The sequence below is a fragment of the Anas platyrhynchos genome, chromosome 25 (assembly GCF_047663525.1).
Source record: "Anas platyrhynchos isolate ZD024472 breed Pekin duck chromosome 25, IASCAAS_PekinDuck_T2T, whole genome shotgun sequence".
Lineage (NCBI taxonomy): Eukaryota > Metazoa > Chordata > Aves > Anseriformes > Anatidae > Anas > Anas platyrhynchos.
Window position 1 is genome coordinate 5,431,468 of NC_092611.1, and position 16,156 is coordinate 5,447,623.

Below are 16,156 nucleotides of genomic sequence, written 5' to 3' on the forward strand. Positions count from 1 at the left end.
ATTGCTGGAGGCAGTGTGCCCACGGCGGGGTCTGGCTGTGCTGTGGAGCTGCCCACCAAAACCCAAATCTCTGCGGGGAGCCACCAGCAGGGCTGGGGTGTCCAGGAGGAACTGGGGAGAACTCGGTGCTGCCAAACCTAGAGGCTGAATTAGACAGTTTAGAGCATGAATATATCAAATAAATAAATAAATAAATTAATAAAATAAAATAAAAAATGCCTAAATTCAAACAAGAAGCCCTCACCTCACCATTAAGGGAAATCGGAAAGGCAGAGCTGCCCAGCGCGCATCTCCTGGGTGTGCTGGAGAGCCTAGCCAGGACAACACTGCTGCTGCCTCAGAAATCCAGCCCTTTTTCTGCATGTTTTACTTCTAACCAGCTGCTGGTGGAGCATCGATGTGCTGCTACCAGCACCACCACGCTGCTGCCGTGCACGGAGGGGAGCGACACCAGCGGGGCAAGGGGAGCACCGGGAGCGCCACGGGCGCAGCAAGCAGCGTGCACCAACAGCAGCTTCCAGCTGGAAACCCCCGGGGCCGTTCTGGCTCAGCACCAACCCGTGATCACCACGGCCTCGTCAGATGCCAGGTCTCCGGGTGTCCCCCACGGCACAGCTCCGCCAGCCCCTCATGCAGCTCCGAAGTGGTTAACGCCATTTCAAGCAGGCGGGGAAGCTGATAGACACAGTCCCACTCTGCTCTTTATTTAATAATAATTATCCGGATAGTAAACCCGACCCTGCTGTTTTGCTCACTTAAATTTTTTTGTTTCCCCAGCTCTGGCAGTGTCACTTCTCCCGAGGCAGCCTCCCCCACTTCACGGAGTTAAATTGCATTCTGATTCTATTAAATGGTACTAAATGTCTTCGAAATCAAAGAGCAAATATAATTTAAGTGCCATTTGGGTCTTCCCACAGGTTCTCAGCTGTTCGCTCAGCAACCAACCTGTAGAAAGCCGCCTGGTGACAGGGGTATGGTTTAAAAGGAAGCACGCAGCCGGGATACACAATACAATTCCCTTCCACAACGGCCTTTATGCAAGCTCACAATGCGCCACGCTCACGGCTTAAAACAATAAGGCTGCTATAATAAGAAGAGAGGAGGAGGGGAGGCCGGCATCCAGCGCAGCCGGGGCAGGAGGGCTGCTGCTGGCACGGCACTAGGATGGGGTGCAAGCCCGTGCATGGGGCACAAATTGGGAAATGGGAGACCCTGCACATCTCGCCTGGTTTTGGCTCAGCACGATGCCGAGCCCAGCCTGAGGATACTGCACGAGCCAAAGCTCCAGGAGCCTGCAGACCTGAGAGCACCCCACGTGCTCAGGTCACCCCAAAATGCCTCCCTGCTATTACAGCCAGCCTGGCAGGGGAAAGGTCTCAGCAGGCTGGAGAAGTCCCGAGGAGATCCCACAAGCTTGGGTGTGGGGGAGAGGGGGAGAAGCGGCAGCTCCAGAGAAGGAGAATCTGTGAGCAGAAAGTGAAGATGATAAACCTTAATGTGCCCGTAATGTCTTGCAATTTCAAGGCTGGTTTTTAAAGGTGGAGCTCAATAGTCGCAAAACGCACTTAATTAAGGTTTTCAGGAACACCCGTTGCCTTGATGTACTTGTATATTCTGAGCGACCAGCAGAGAGGTATGCTTCAAGGAGAAGTGCAGAGCAGAGCGGGGAAGGCTCCTTGAAGGCACCCAGCCCTGGGCACCAAAGCAGAAAAATCCTCACCCTGGTGATGTCTTGGCACGGAGCATCTCCCCGCTGCCTCCAGCCGAGCCCGAGCTCACCTACAAACGAGCAAAGCTGCAGCCAGCGTGGCTCTGCAGAGCATCCAGGCAGCCTGCCAGCCCCAAAGCTGCTCCTTAGCTCCCACCGAGGAGAGCAGCAGCCCCGGGTGGAGAGCTGGCACCGGCACAGAGGGCAGGACCGAGCCGAAATCGGCACAGCCCCGCCAGCCAGAGGGAAGGAGAGGGCAAAAAATGCGTACGGCTTTTCCATGGTATAGGGAACAACAAAAAAACAGCCCCTCCGTGCTCCATCAGCGCCCCTCCACCCGAAACCAGGGGCACGGCTGCAAATGTAAGGGAGAGCAGTGCTAAAAAGGCGGCTGTGTTAACACCGAGCACAGCTCAAGTGGCAGCAACAACAGCCACGGGGAGGCAAAGCTCATCTGCAGTCGGCCAGAGCAGGGCCAGAGCTGCGGCAGCACTGGCTCTTCGGCTTCCTCAGCCTGCAGCCACAAATAGTTCAAGCCCTTGCTCTCTCCCCGTGCTGGTGGAAGTGACTAATTGTATTTTGAGAGAGGAGCAAATCATCTCTCGAATCATCTGCACCGATTCCAATAATAGCTGCTCTTCCTCCAACGATCCTCCGTGCAGCATTAGAGCTGCCTAAGCCTCATTAGGCAGCAAGCGCTGCGCAAAGATCCGGCCAGGTCGGAGCCCAAGGTCATGCCCTGCCACGCCACAAATCCCTCCTCGAGCCACCGAAACACAGCACCAACCCCAAAGCCACCCCGAGCGAGCAATCAGCCTGCATTTGCTGCAAGAAAAGTGCTTGCAGGGGAAAGGCAGCAGACAAACATCTTGGCAGCTCCAGCGGCATTTTGTGCATGCAGGCTCTCCAAAAACCACTCAGTGCTGCTGGAGAGGCAGCTCCGATGTACAGCTCTGGGCACTCAAAACTACATTTTTGAGGTGGCTGTAAGGACACGGCATCAGCTGGTGCTCGCCCTCCCTGAGAGCTTTCTGGGGTTAGGGCAGAGCCAGGGAGCAAGCATCACAGTTTGGGGGGTGCAGAAAAAGAGGCTGCCTCTCCCCAAAAAACGCAACAAAGCAGACAGCACCAAAAGTGCCTCAAGGACAGCACTTCCCAATCTTCCATGTTTTTTTCCAAGCCTTTATCCTCACGGTTGGAGGCATTCAGGTGCTGCTGGTGGGCTTGAGAATGAGGCAGGGGGTTGTAAGGAAAGCAAAGGGTCAGCAGCCACGGGCACGCTCCTGAGCCTGCCCCATCACCGGGGAGCAGCCCAGCACCACGGGGATGCTGCTCCGAGGAACAGCACTGGGACCACCTTTAGGTCCAGGCACCCCAGGCTTCTGCCAGGTGCCATCGTCCCCGACCTCCCCAGCGCACGTCCCAGCCACAGGAGGAATTGCAAACCCGTTTCAAGTCTGTGCCTCTCCCTGCAGCGAAAGCAGCCGAGGGTTTTTAAACATTCAACACCACCCGGCCAGCGCGGGCTGCGCCACAGAGCTGCTCACATCAAAAGATCCTCAGCTCGGAAGATGGAAACACTCCCGAGATGGGGAACAGTGCTCCCCACCCCTGGGTGGCTGGCCTGGTTTCTAGGTCAGGAGCTGGCAAAACTCCCCGTCTGTCGCCTGCATTTCCAGGAGCAGAAATGGGAACGTTGCAGGACACCCCAAAGCATACACGTGGGGCAAACAGGGATGTCCCCAGGTAGGGCAGGACTCGGTGGTGTTGGAAGCACCCTCAGACCCTCTCCACGCACGGACACGGTTGCGGGGCAGCCACGAGGTCCCCGCGTGGTGCAACCCTACGAAAAATCACACTGCCTCCAAAAATCACGCCTTGGGTTCCTCCCTGGCAAGCCGCAAGCCCGCATCCCTTGCCTGGGCTGGCAATCTGGCACTTTCCGCCGGCGCCGACCGCACGTTTGGGGAGCGGCGTTAAAAATACCCGCACCGCCTGCGCCCTCACCACCAAGCCTCCCACGGGCACGCTTTCAGCTGCGCCCCCTTGGCTCTGCCTGCTGCGGGGAGGCTGTCGCAATGCAGGCAGCCATCCCTGCTGCATTCCCGGCTGATTTGCAAGGAGAGGTGGGCACCAGATGGAAGGAAGGAGCTCTTCGGCTCCTTCTCCATTTTTAACCCTGCTGCAAGTGCTTGGGGAGCTTTAGTTGAGGGAGGAGGCGGCGCTTGCAAGAAACCCACCTTTAAAGGGTCCTTGTACAACGTGGAGGGATCTCTAAAAGGAAAAACAAAGGGGAAGATCGGCAGGACTGTGTCCATGGGCTGGATCCAACAGCTCAATGGTATGGAGAAAGAGGGCTTGGAAGAATTTGGAGGAATCTCTCACCATCTCGGGGATGATCCGTCTGTGCTCAGAAATCTCATGTCATCATTACTATATCCTGTATCAAATGTTTCTGCCGTGCTGAGGTTAAGCCATCGTCTCCATTCACCAAGGGCGAGATAATTGCTCGGGACTTGATTCACATTTTGGTGTAGGAGCCCAAAGAGAGCTCTCAGCTCACCCCTCCATTCAGGTTTTGTTCCAATACGAACAAGACTCCCTCCTACACCCCACCAGGAGTCACCTCACCCAGCTTTTGCCTTCCAAACATTAGGTGCCAAGTCAAGGAAAGGCTCCAGGTCTCCCCTACCACCCCCAGAGGTGCAAAAAGCGAGCAGGAACTCTTGGGTCATCAACGGCTCTCCGGGGACTGTGAAGGAACCCAGGCACCCACGGACTGGACCTCCAGGTCTACACAAAGCTCAACCCCGGTCTCTAAACCCCGTGTTTGCAAAGCAGTCCTCCTAAACGGTGCGTGTGAGGCTGGCACGACAACACCTGCCTGAGTTTGCAAGCAACAATTTGTGAGGCTGGGGGGGGGGGGGGGGAAACAGTTTGCCTCGGCTAAAGCCTGCTGAGCTGCAGCAGATGGCTTGCTGCAGGAGCGGGGAAGGAGGAGAGAGAGCTCTGCGCAGCTACGAAAGGTTGCCTCCTCTTCGTAGTCTGCTTCTTCCCCACCTCCTTCCCCACACTCCTCCTCTCCGACGGAGAGGGATGCGGGAAACGTGCCGGTGAAATCCCACACAAGGCGCTTACTTGACTGACTCCTCCAAGTTGCTTCGCTCCTCTGCAATTTACCCTCACTCTGCAAGCGGAGCCGCGGCCCGCTGAGAGCGAGCGTGGCCGGTGTTCAGCCTGCAGGTCACGTTCTCCTCGCCTCCTGCACCTCCGAGCGCACACAGCACGGCCAGGGCTCGCCAGGCTCCGCGAGGAGACCCCGCGGTGCTCGGCAGCGCAAGGTGAAACCGAGGGGCTACAAAGCAGCGTGGATCAAACCCAACCGAAATATTTGCACAGAGCTCCATGAAGTGAAACCGCCAGGCTTCTCGCGGCTTTAATTGCGACTGGCAGCCTTCCACAGTGTTAATAAAACTCATGTTTCTACGGCACCTTTCGTCCCACAGGTTCTTCGAGTCAAAGCCTTTGCAGACTTCGTGGGCGCACCGACACCGAGGGCACTGGGGTGCAGCCACCTGCAGCGAGCATCGCTCCAGCCCTCACAGCAGCAAGTGAAGGTGTCCGGGTCCGATCCTCCTCCTAAATCACTGGAGTGCACAAGGGGAACGGTTCTGCTATCAACAGGCTGATATAAGCAGCCCCAAGCCTCTCATGTCCAGCTACAGGCTGAAGGTACCGCCTGCAGTTGGAGGAAGATGAGCAGCACCCTCCACATCTCAGCTCCCGACTTGGGTTTTTCTACTGGTTTGTTCCTCCTCCCATTTATTCCTATTTAAATGCACGCTGCACATCTTTTTTTTTTTTTTTTCTTTTTTCAAGTCCCTGAGATTTCTCTCCTTTTGGGGAGAAATCTGCTGTCTGCACCATCCCTGGCCCTTCCCCTGCCTGCTGATGGAAAGGGGCAGCAGCGTGGGGCTTGATGCCCCGCACCACCGCCTGCCTTCCCGTGCGCCGAAGCTCTTTCCATTCACAACGTGCTACAAAGGAGGGCCGTGAAAAAAATATAAGCAAGCCACCCCCACTCCCACCCATATGTGCCTTTTCTCAAGGTCACCTGCAGTCAGTTGACATGTTTTCTCCAGTCGGCTCGCTGGCAGCCAAAGCCTTGTTTAAACGACAGAGCAGCCTTTCCAGGAAGGAAACAATTTCCTCGATGGCAAAGGAACAGAATTATCCATTTGGAAAAACGGCGCCTCGTCAAGCTGACACGTACAACAAAGGCAGCCTTCCTCCGAGACTGACAGAGGCACAGCAGGCGAGATGAGCGGAATCCCACAAAACATCATTTGGAGGTATAAAATATTCACCATAAATTGCGGTGCCACTCGGGACCTGGAATTCAAAGCGCTGAGAAGAAAGCGGAGCCTCTGCAATGACATTCAGCTCCCGAGCTCAACTTTCTCCCCAGGCCCCGAGGAGGGATGGAGGCCAGCCGCAACGCTCCGGCAGCGATGATCTGCCTCCCGTCCTGTGCTTTCAATCAGCATCTCCCCCGGTATTTTAATGAGGAGATTAATATCTTTAACCCCATTTTAACAGGCAGAAAGAAAGCAAAGATTTCGGAGAGAGCAGCTGCCTTGCAGACAACCAAACCCAACTTTAGGCGATGCTTCCAACAGATAAGGACAAAGCATCAGATGGGGAGGAAGAAGATTTCCTCGAGGTCCCAAAGGAACGGAGCAAGGGAACATCTCCTTATTTATAAAGGGGAATATTGCCATGTATTTGATTCAGGATGACAAAGTTGCTGTAAGCAGGAGGTCAGACCCGTGTCTGCTACCAGGGACGAAGCCAGCTACCTGCACCCCGAGCCGAAGGCAGGCAGCAGCCCACTTATCCCCCAGCGACCTTTCCAGTTGGTATTTGCACTGCACTAGCAACAAGGAGGAACGCCATCCACCTCCCAGCACACACATTTCTCAGCTGCTTTCCGCCTTCTCTTTTGCTTTTCGTTCCCTCCTAACAGATGTTTGATTTCCTGCAGAAGGTGAACACTTCCCATGGAAATTTCACCCAAGTTTCCATCAAAAAAAAAAAAACCCGTTCCCCTGCAAAATTTTCCAACTCTAATAAGTAACAATAACACTTGGATGTGAACCGCCCCTGGCTTGGTTTTGTTGTTTGCAAACCCTGCTGGAGGCTTTGCCCACCTGTAGTTATTATTTCATTGCTTTGTTCCTGGCTGTCAAACTCCATCTCTTTTTTTAACCTTAACACCATATGCTTCCTAATGAAAAACGTCTCCATATTCACACCTGAAATGAGAGTCTTATGTGAGCTCTCTTTCGCAGAGCCCTCATGGAATTTCACTCAAAGGCTCAAGGAAAAAGAAAAGGCAAGAGAGGCCTTAAAGAGCAGAGAGGAGACCTTATCCGTCTCATCTCCCGACGACTGTTCAGCAGGAGCCTCCGTTCCCGGCTCCCTTCGCCAGAGGTCCGGGGTTAGCTGCATGTAAAATGCAAATCCCAGTACGGGGAGAGGGAAAGGGCTTGGGCAGCACGCACCGTGGTCATGAGAGCCGCCTGTGCTTTGCGGGAGGGGGGCGGCGGGCTGCCAAGGGTGCGCTTCTGAGCCGAGGAACTCTTCAGCTGGAAAAAAAAAGTGCCCAAGAGCCTCTTAATCTTGCCTCCTTTTGGAGGTGACCTTGCTGTTTGAGGCAGTGCCCCGATGGTATTTGATTCACTGACTGCTCTCACATCTTCCTGAAGGGCTGAGAAGCAGGGATCTGCGGGCAGCCTCGGCGGAGTCTCCCCGGGGACTCCTCAGCGGTGGGCACCACACGCAGCAGCTCTGCAAAAAGCCCCCAGAGCCTCTGGGCAAAACCCACAAGGGTTTTGTGGCTTTTTTTTGTGCAACGCCACAGTGTGCTGTGACCCTGCTCCGCACGGAGGGTCAGCATCAGTGAAATGGGGTTTCAAAAGCTCCCCAAGAAACGTGGCGTGCTCTCGCAGGGGCACTGCAGACGAGGCATCGCCTGCAGGCAGGGCTTAAAACCAAACTTGCCTCGGCGGTGAGCGCCGTGCTGTGCTGTGCCGTGAGTCATCTCATCGGCCGCTGCTCCTGCCAGCGCTGCTTCAGAGGCCAGGCTGATGGGGCTGTCAGCACGGCTCCCTCTTCACTCCAAGCAGCCACTTAATGAGCCAGCGCATTGCGTGTTTAATTAAACTGTGCTTTTCACATTTGTCATTCTCCAGTCGCGGGAAACTGAGCAGAGCTGGAAGGTGCTGGCGTGAAACCTGCGGGCACGGAGGTGCTGGCAGTGCCCCAGGGCACAGTGCCCCCAGCACAAGCACCCAGCACCTCGCCCTGACCCCACAAACACTTTACAAAGTGCAGGGGGATCCGGAGCATCCCCTGTCCCATGCCAAAACAGGGCCAGCCCCTACTCTGCAACATGCCTGGCTGGGAATGCACTAGCCCAGGGCTTGGCAGAGAGCATCATCAGGGCAACCAGGACTGCCTCCTCCCATTTCCCTAAAACCAGCGGGCAGTAATGAGGAAGAGATGCCAAGGAGGAAGAAAAGCAGAGAGAAGCAACGCTTCTGGGTGGAAAAACAGAAAAGTGAGCTGCAGCAGAGGAATTGCGAGAGGTAAGCAAGTGCTGGATGAAGTCCTGCGAAAAACATCTCTGTTTTGACAAGGAGGATGTGCAAGGTGGGAAGCTGCTATGTTTTTCTCACACATGACTACAGAGCACCGAGCTGAGAGTCGCAGGGCCCGAAGCAGAGGCCAGCAGTGCCCGCAGCGATCCCCACAGCCCCCGCGGGGGGCTCGGACCCTGCCTTCCCCCCGCCACATCTCCACCAGCCCCCGGCAGCTTCTGGCGAAAATCGCCACCACGACATCAAGGGTGCAGAAAGAACGGGTTGCAAATGCATTTTGTTTGTGTGTGGGAAGCAAGAGTGGGGAACAGAAAAGATTTATTTCAGACATTATGAGATGTTTTGAGCCCTTTTTCCCCTCCTCCATCCATTTAGCGGCAATCAGGCGTTTTCCCTCCCAGCTTATCCTTTGACAAAATGAGCTGCGTTACCTGGGGAGTCAGATTGCCTTTTTTTTTTTTTTTGCCTCCCCCTCAATACCTGGAAGCGTGAAGCTTGTTGGGGATACCTGTCACCTCCCCAAGAAGAGCAGGGCACCCTCAGCTTGCTTGCACAGCTCCCTGGCCCTGCAGCCAGCGGCGAGATTGCTCTCCCACCACACAGGGCAGCAAGGGATGGAGCAGGAATAAATATATAAATAAATGAAAGAACAGAAAATCACGTTCTTTTTTTTTTTTTTTTCTTTCTCCTCCAACCTTCCCCACCAGCTGCTGGTTATTTACCATTATCTCTCCTCGCAGCGTTGGCGGTGCAGCCGGACTCCCCTCCGCAGGCTGCCAGCAGCCCAACGTTACCGAGCTGTGTCAGGCTCAGCACGCAGAGGGATGGATCCTCGTGGCCCCCAGCACCCGCAGCTCCACCTTTGGAGGTGCTGAGCCCAAACATTTCTCCCTCGAAGGAGGCAAAACTGCTTCTCTGCTGCAGGCTGTGCGGGGATGAGCACACGCCACCCGCCCAAATGGTGGTGCTGCGTGTGCTGGCCAGCCCCTAGCTTTTATTTGGCCAAGCTGGTATTTGTTTGGCCACAGCAGGGAAGGGGCATGCACACAGCATCTTGTGTTTTAGGAGGATGTATTGCCCCTTGGTAAGAGATTTAACTAGTTGTACCATGGGTGAAGGAATGCTGGAAGCGACCTCCTGCACCACATCCCACAATTAATCTGCGACTTCCTAGTTAACCCGCAGCAGCAGGACAGCACGCTTCATCATTAACCCTGAGTTCCTAGGATATTTCCAAAGCCATTCCCACAAACACGTGCTGAGAAGCGGAGAGAAATGAGAGGAAGCTGGATGGGTCCCCCGACAGAAACGTGCCCGTTGCTTCCACCCATCTATGCCGAAGGAAAGCGGCGCTGTGCAGCACAAATAAATTAGACTGGGAGCAGCACGTGCCCCAAAGCTGCGAGTTCGGGCTTTGCAAAAGCAAATCCAAGCAGATGAGTGAGGGGGAAGCCAAGATGGGGGCTGCTGTTGAGGTCTGCCTTGGTTTGGGCTCCTGTTTTTCAAGAAATCTCTGCCCCCAAATTCGGACAGCACTCCTCCTCCCAGCAGTCCCGGGCAGATCGATGCTCCGCCACCCTTCCTACCCATCCCCACAACACAGAGGGCTCCAGAGGGAACTGCGGGTGTCTTTCCAGATTTATGGCCCTTTTATTTATTTCTATTGATTTTTAAAAACACTTTAAAAAAAAAAAGGCATGGTGACTCTCCTGGTGCCTGGAGGCCTGGCAGGGATCAGCGCTCAGTGCGTCTGCAAGTGCTCCGTGCACCTGGGGACCCCCAAGCACCGTGCAGGCACCCAAATTCGGGTGATCCCACCCCCCCAAACCCCAGCTTCCCATAGCCAGCACCATGGGACAGCAGTGTCCCCTTCCCACAGAGCCCAGGGTCCTGCAGCCAGCTGCTCCTGCCTTTCCCTGTGGCTCCTGAAACCCTCTCCCCTGCCCAGTCTCGGCTTAAAGCTTACAGCTTGTGTCAGCCCAGCTGTGGCTCGGGCTATGTTGTTGCAATGATTAATTACCCTATCTTCAGAAATTGGGCTCCACTTCTACTGTAAATGAGTCCAGCTTCACCTTCCAACTCTGGATCCTTGTGCACTCTTTTCTGCTAGATTAAAGACCTGTCGATTTGCAGCAGCCGCTTCCCCACGGAGAGACATCTAGACCACAACCAGATCACCCCCTACCCTCCCTTTGATCAGCTCACCAGGCAGAGTTACTTCCCTTGCACTCCAAGACAAGACTGACACGCCTCAATTTACCCACACATTTTATTTTTTCTGTGCTTTTTTTCCCCATTCTCCTTCCAAAACGCTCCCGTGCATGAGCAGCACACGTCCTGCTCGTACACGCAGTGCCACCTCCGAACACTCGCTATTCTTCACATGCTCCCAGAGATGCTTCTTGCCCTAAGCAGTTAATATTTATACTGAGAGCAACACCGGCTCCGAGAATATCAGGATTATTATTCCTGTTGTATAGATGAAGGAACTGAAGCACGGAGATGAAGTGATTTGCCTAAGGTCAGGCGGAGTTGGAGGAGCTGCTCTGTGCCTACCCATGCCAGGAGTTATTTAGCAATACGAGTATCAATAGATGGCAACGAAGGACACGGTTTGGTTCCTGGATCTCCCCGGTCTGCTGACACTCCACACAGCAATCCAGCCCTCATTTCCCTGACAACAGGACCTAACTGCACCCGTACACAGGCTCTCCAGGACCAGAGGCTGCTCACCGTGCTATTACAGGGGAAAAAAAAGGCAAAAAAAAGGAGCTGTGCTACTTGCCGGGGCCAAAACCACTGTCTGAGCACCCAGAGCGAGGGAAAAGCTGGATTTGCTGGCCCAGCCCAGCCACCCGAACCTCCCCTTCAGCTGGAAATGCTCGGGCTGAGAGCTGAGGACTCCCTGAGTTCTCGCTCCTAATGGGCTCGCTGCAAATCCACGCGCGCTCCTTGCCTCTGCCCCACGCTCGACTGCACACCGAAGGCAGGGCTACCTTTGCATACCAAAAGCCTTTGAAAATCAGGTTCTGATTCTCCCCATGCTCTTCAAAATGGAGATAATCCTATTTCCCTCGCTGTGCTTGCAGAGCTCGGTGTATGACTATTTATGAAGTGCTTTAAAGGCATTTCTCTCCAGAAGTTCTCCTGCGCTCCTCCCTGACCATCCAAGCCTCACGCAGCAGCGCTCCTGGTTTGCTTTCCCATCTTCCTGGTGATTTGGGGAACACCTTGGGAAGCTTTTCCTCCTCCCACCCAACATTTGGCCCCCTCCCAAAGCTCCCAGGGGCCAAACGTGCCGGGGCAGTGCGACAGCCCCATCCTGCTGGGTGCTGAGCTCGCAGCCACACACCCAGCTCCTAGCAGGAGGCTTCCAACACCCCTGGAGATGAGCGCACCCGTTACAAGCGATGCTTTTCAGGCTGCCAAGTACCCATGGCCAATGCAGTTCTCCTCGCCTGCTTCACCACAGCCCCACTTCATCCCCCTAAGCTGCCAATTAGGCAGGCGGCGGAGATGGCGAGGGATGATGAGAAGTGGCAGAGCCTCGCTTACTCCTCTCTGGCAACCTGACACGAGGAGATCCACTTGCTAAACGGTTAAAAAGAAAACGGTGTGGCCCAGCTCATCAAAATCACACTTTAATTAACTTTGTATTGTTTTTTTCCCCCTCTCCCCTCGCCTTTTTTTTTCTTCTCCTTTTTTTCTCTCCTGGCATCAAGAACTGAATTGAGATGCAGGTGAATTCATTTTCATAAACTATCAGTTTCCATCAAATCTATCTAATCCATCTCTATATAAAATCCCTTAAGCAGAAGATCTTGCTCCCACTCTGCCTTCCACAGCTGTGTAAGCCTCGCAGAGCTAGCAGAAATACCAGGCGTGGGTGGCACTACAAGTTCCCAGCTCTCTCTAGATGTGAATATCACTGAGCTTACACGTCCTCGCCGTTCCTTCTAAAACATATGGCTTTAATGTATCACCAGTCACTTCCCATCAGGATCAAAGTTTAAATATATCCGTGGCTTAGGCCGGGAACAGCAGGTGCTGCTCGTGGGGCCGGACCCAGGGACCCGGCTCAGCAGCGCAAGGGTGGGGATGAGATGCTCCACATCTGGAGCACAGCTGCGGGGGGAAATGGAGATGGATGCAGGGACGGGTGGTTGGGAAAGGGAGGGAGCCAACTGCTCAGCCACCAGCCAGGAAGGGCTCCGAGGTTTGTAGGGAAGGGCCCAGGAGCGTTTCCTAGGTGCTCGTGCGAGCCTTGGCTCCCTGGCACGGAGGAGCAGCAGAGCCTCGCGAGTCGAGTCGTGCCAAGAAGAGGAACAACAAAGATGACAGAGCAGTAGAAAGGGACAGCTCATCCTGCACAGACACCCTTGCGGTGCCAGCACAAAGCCCAGCCGCTCAGTGCCCATCACTCTGCAGACACAGCACAACACCCCCGAGCTGCCTACATCCAACCGGGAGCACCCACACCCCACGATGATGCCGCCAGCATCCAAAGCTCCACATCCCAGCCACAAACTCCCCAACCATGCTGATGAGGAGGGCAGAAAGTCCCCCAGCTTCACACTGGCTTTTCTCCAAACCCCAGCTTGCTGCAGTCCCATCCCTACCCGCTGGACAAGGCGCTTGGCAGGGAGCAGGTCGGGCTGGGGAAGGATGAGAAGAGAAGAAGGCATTTCCATGATTAAGGTAGCACCCAAATTTACTTATCAAGACCACACACAAAGGTACTGGCTGCAGACTGAATGCAGTTCATGGCAAGTGTTTCTGAAATCTGCTGGGAGCTGGAGGGCTCATCAGAGAATCTTAATTGGTTTCCTCTTAAAAAAAAACCAAATGCATAAATTAAAGCAAAATAATAAACTCCTGGCTGTTTTTCATTATTAATAATATTAACAAAGCGAGGAAACACAGAAAAACAACTTGCTGCAGATCCTCCAACCCAAGATGGAGCAGCCAGGATGGGGAAAGGTGCTGCAGCCCGTCCTGCCCGTGGTACCCCAGGCCACGCAACACCAGCAAGGCACAGCAAGGGGATGATGCCGCCTCGATCCCAGAGCTGAAATGTCCCCAGCTGTCCCAGGGCCACGAAGGCCACCAGCAGCAATAAGCCTTGGTGGGACAAGCCAGGCTGGAGAAGTGCACGGCGTGCAGCCAACAGCCAAAGTACCAAGTCCAGGTCCAAATGTGCCCACACTTCAAATGCGCCTTCCCTTGCTCCCCTACATAGTTAAGTTTCAGCTCGACAACTTTGCCAAAGCCCTCAGTGAATTACGACTGCTATTTAGGAGCTCAGTGATACCGTTTTCTAGATAAAGAAAGTGAAAAGTTGTGAGGCAAGAAGCCAACGGGTAAACTGAGAGCAGGAGCCAGTCTCTGCTGCACAGCTGGATCTCTCAGTCAGTAACAAAAACCACAGGCCTTGCTCCTTCTGCTCTTTTTTTCCAAAAAAAATAGAATATTTATATTTTAATTAAAGTGAACACAATGTAACTATAAAGAGTTTGGCCACCAAGCATTGTCGCCACCTGGGTCAGAAGCCAAAGGAGCACAAATGCTCCTCTCTGTGAGCAGCGCAAGGAGCGCCCCACGGATCGCATCCACAACTCATCTCCAACGACGCCCATTAGAGGGGAGAGAACGGGTATTAACGAGATGAAGTGTGAGAATGGGGGGGAAATGAATAAAAGCAACGGCATGAATAGCACATGAGAGGCAAATGAAATAATTACTCTGCTCACCATTGTTACGACGCCGCAATAAATTCAATGTAATTCCTAAAGGCCAACCAGTTTTCTTTCTTACTTGCTGCTTCTTTCTTTCTCTTTTTTTTTTCTTTTTTTAAGTTCCTTTTTACAGTTTCAGAATTATGCTTTAATTAGCATAACATTTAAATTAGCGAATGGAATCTTAATTAGCTGAGGAAATAGACTTTTGTTGGAGTGGTTGCTAAAACAAATAAATCCTCTTCCTCTTTCAAGAGCCATTTGCTTATGGCACATTTAATAGCCTAGTGTACCATAAACAATTTGAGACAAGGATAAGTAATTAAATTAGAAAACATGCCGGCAGAAGTACCCCAGCCTGGCCTTCTCTGAGCTACAAGAGGCTAATGCAAACCTCCCTTCATCAGGGGAAAGTGTCCACTCGGGGTCTGCTCAATTACCAGCCGCAGGACTCCAGTGGCCCAAAATTGCCATTTCTGCACCAGAGCCCCAGGGGCTCTGATCCTTGACCCAATGCACTCAGGACTGAAGGAGGGCTCTCAGGGGAAACAAAGGGAAGGGTTGCAGAAAGTTCAGCTGAAGAAGAAAACTCCAGAAGTGGTGTTTTCTGGTGTAGGACCTTGCTGGAGAGAAAGCCCTGGGTGATGGAGGTCTGGGTATGGTGGGAAGGGTGGGACAGGAGCCACAGGTTGGGCTGCCAAGATGAATTCCTTCCAAAAACTTCTTCAGCAGCTGCATTTGAGACAACACAACCAAGGTACAAAAAGCTTGAACCCAGCTGCACTACGGCACGAGGAACAGCCCCTGGTTTCCAGCCCAATGAGACTCACACGAGCTCACGAGAAGCAATACGAGCTGCACAAGAGAATTGCATTAGGAAGATCAAGAGTCCTAAGTTTGGTTCAGCCTCAATGTCAGCACTCTCTAACCAACGGTGTAAAAACACCCTGGAAATCACAGCAGGATTGTGGTGCACAACCAACACCCCAAGCACAGTTTCGGAGGATCTGGCTCCTGGAGCCCCCACTCCTGAGCATCCCTGCTGCCCCTGTGCTGCTGCTCCCCCCTTCCTTCACTCCAGGAGGTTTCTCTACGTGAGAGAACAAAATAACAGCATTAAATCTCCAAGCTGCCAATTGCCAGCTCTCCGAGACGAGCAGCAGATATTCCTGGACGAGCACCTTGGGGGAGATGCTGGCCACGCCACGCCGAGCTGCCTCCCCTTCACCACCCAGGGAAGAAACCATCCCTGCAAGCTCAGCGCTGGGGGCACGACGGGGAGAGCTGAGAGACAGCCAGACCTCTGGGAGGACAGACTCCTACGCCTCCAGGACTCGAAAATGATTGCACCTTGGAGCTAACGAGCAAACCTTGGGTGGCCTTGGACGTGGGAAGGCATCTCCCCAGCGTGCCCCTTCCACTCCTCTTCCCCAGCGTGACGCAGGCAGGCGAGGACGGAGCGTTTCCAGCAGCAGGCCGCTCCATCCCGCTCCGGCCAGGCAACTGCAGAGAGCAATAAAAGTTTAATGGCTCCCAGCGGGTCGATTCAGAAAGAATGAAAACGCTATAAATCCAGCATAGTGCTTATGTGGAGCTTAAAAACAAACTGCTCCAATCACACTTAGCGAAGCCATCCAGTCTTCACAGAAGTCGGGGATGAAAAGGAAAGATTTAACCTTAGCCATGCCTTGGGCAGCACGCAGGTTAGGCAGAAAAATGAAGCTTGGACTTACTGGCAAGATTTTCTCGTCTTTGCTTTTACTTAGCGGGATGTAAACCCGTGTGTGCCCGTCTTACACAAGGGCTCACGCTCAGAGGCATTGCCAGGACTCCCCGGAGTGGCGTGGTGTGAAACGTGGACAATCAACCACCAGGGATCAGACAAAACCCCCTCGTATACCCTAAGATGTGGGTGAAGCCAAAGGGTCAGTCTGGTTTGGCTCTCCTAGCCCTCATCTAAGTGATGCTCAGCCCCAGCCACGCCAGAGCCCAGCAGGCTGAGATGCTCCCATCGAAACCTCAGCCTGCGTCAGAAGCTTAAAGCTGAATTT

At 53.8% G+C, this 16,156-nt stretch overlaps 1 protein-coding gene across 5 annotated transcripts in view; it reads right to left on the reverse strand.

Moving 5' to 3' along the window:
- The window catches only part of LOC101804279 (opioid-binding protein/cell adhesion molecule homolog), a 324,486-nt gene that overhangs the window by 238,372 nt on the left and 69,958 nt on the right, over nucleotides 1-16,156 (reverse strand). The window contains exon 1 of one of the 5 annotated variants that reach the window (XM_072027634.1): nucleotides 1,721-1,771. The exons of 3 other annotated variants lie outside the window; for them this stretch is intronic. The gene's annotated coding sequence lies outside the window, so the exon portion shown is untranslated. Of the gene's footprint in view, nucleotides 1-1,720; nucleotides 1,772-16,156 lie in introns of those variants that run through there. One more of the 5 variants, XM_072027635.1, reaches the window with a different exon arrangement.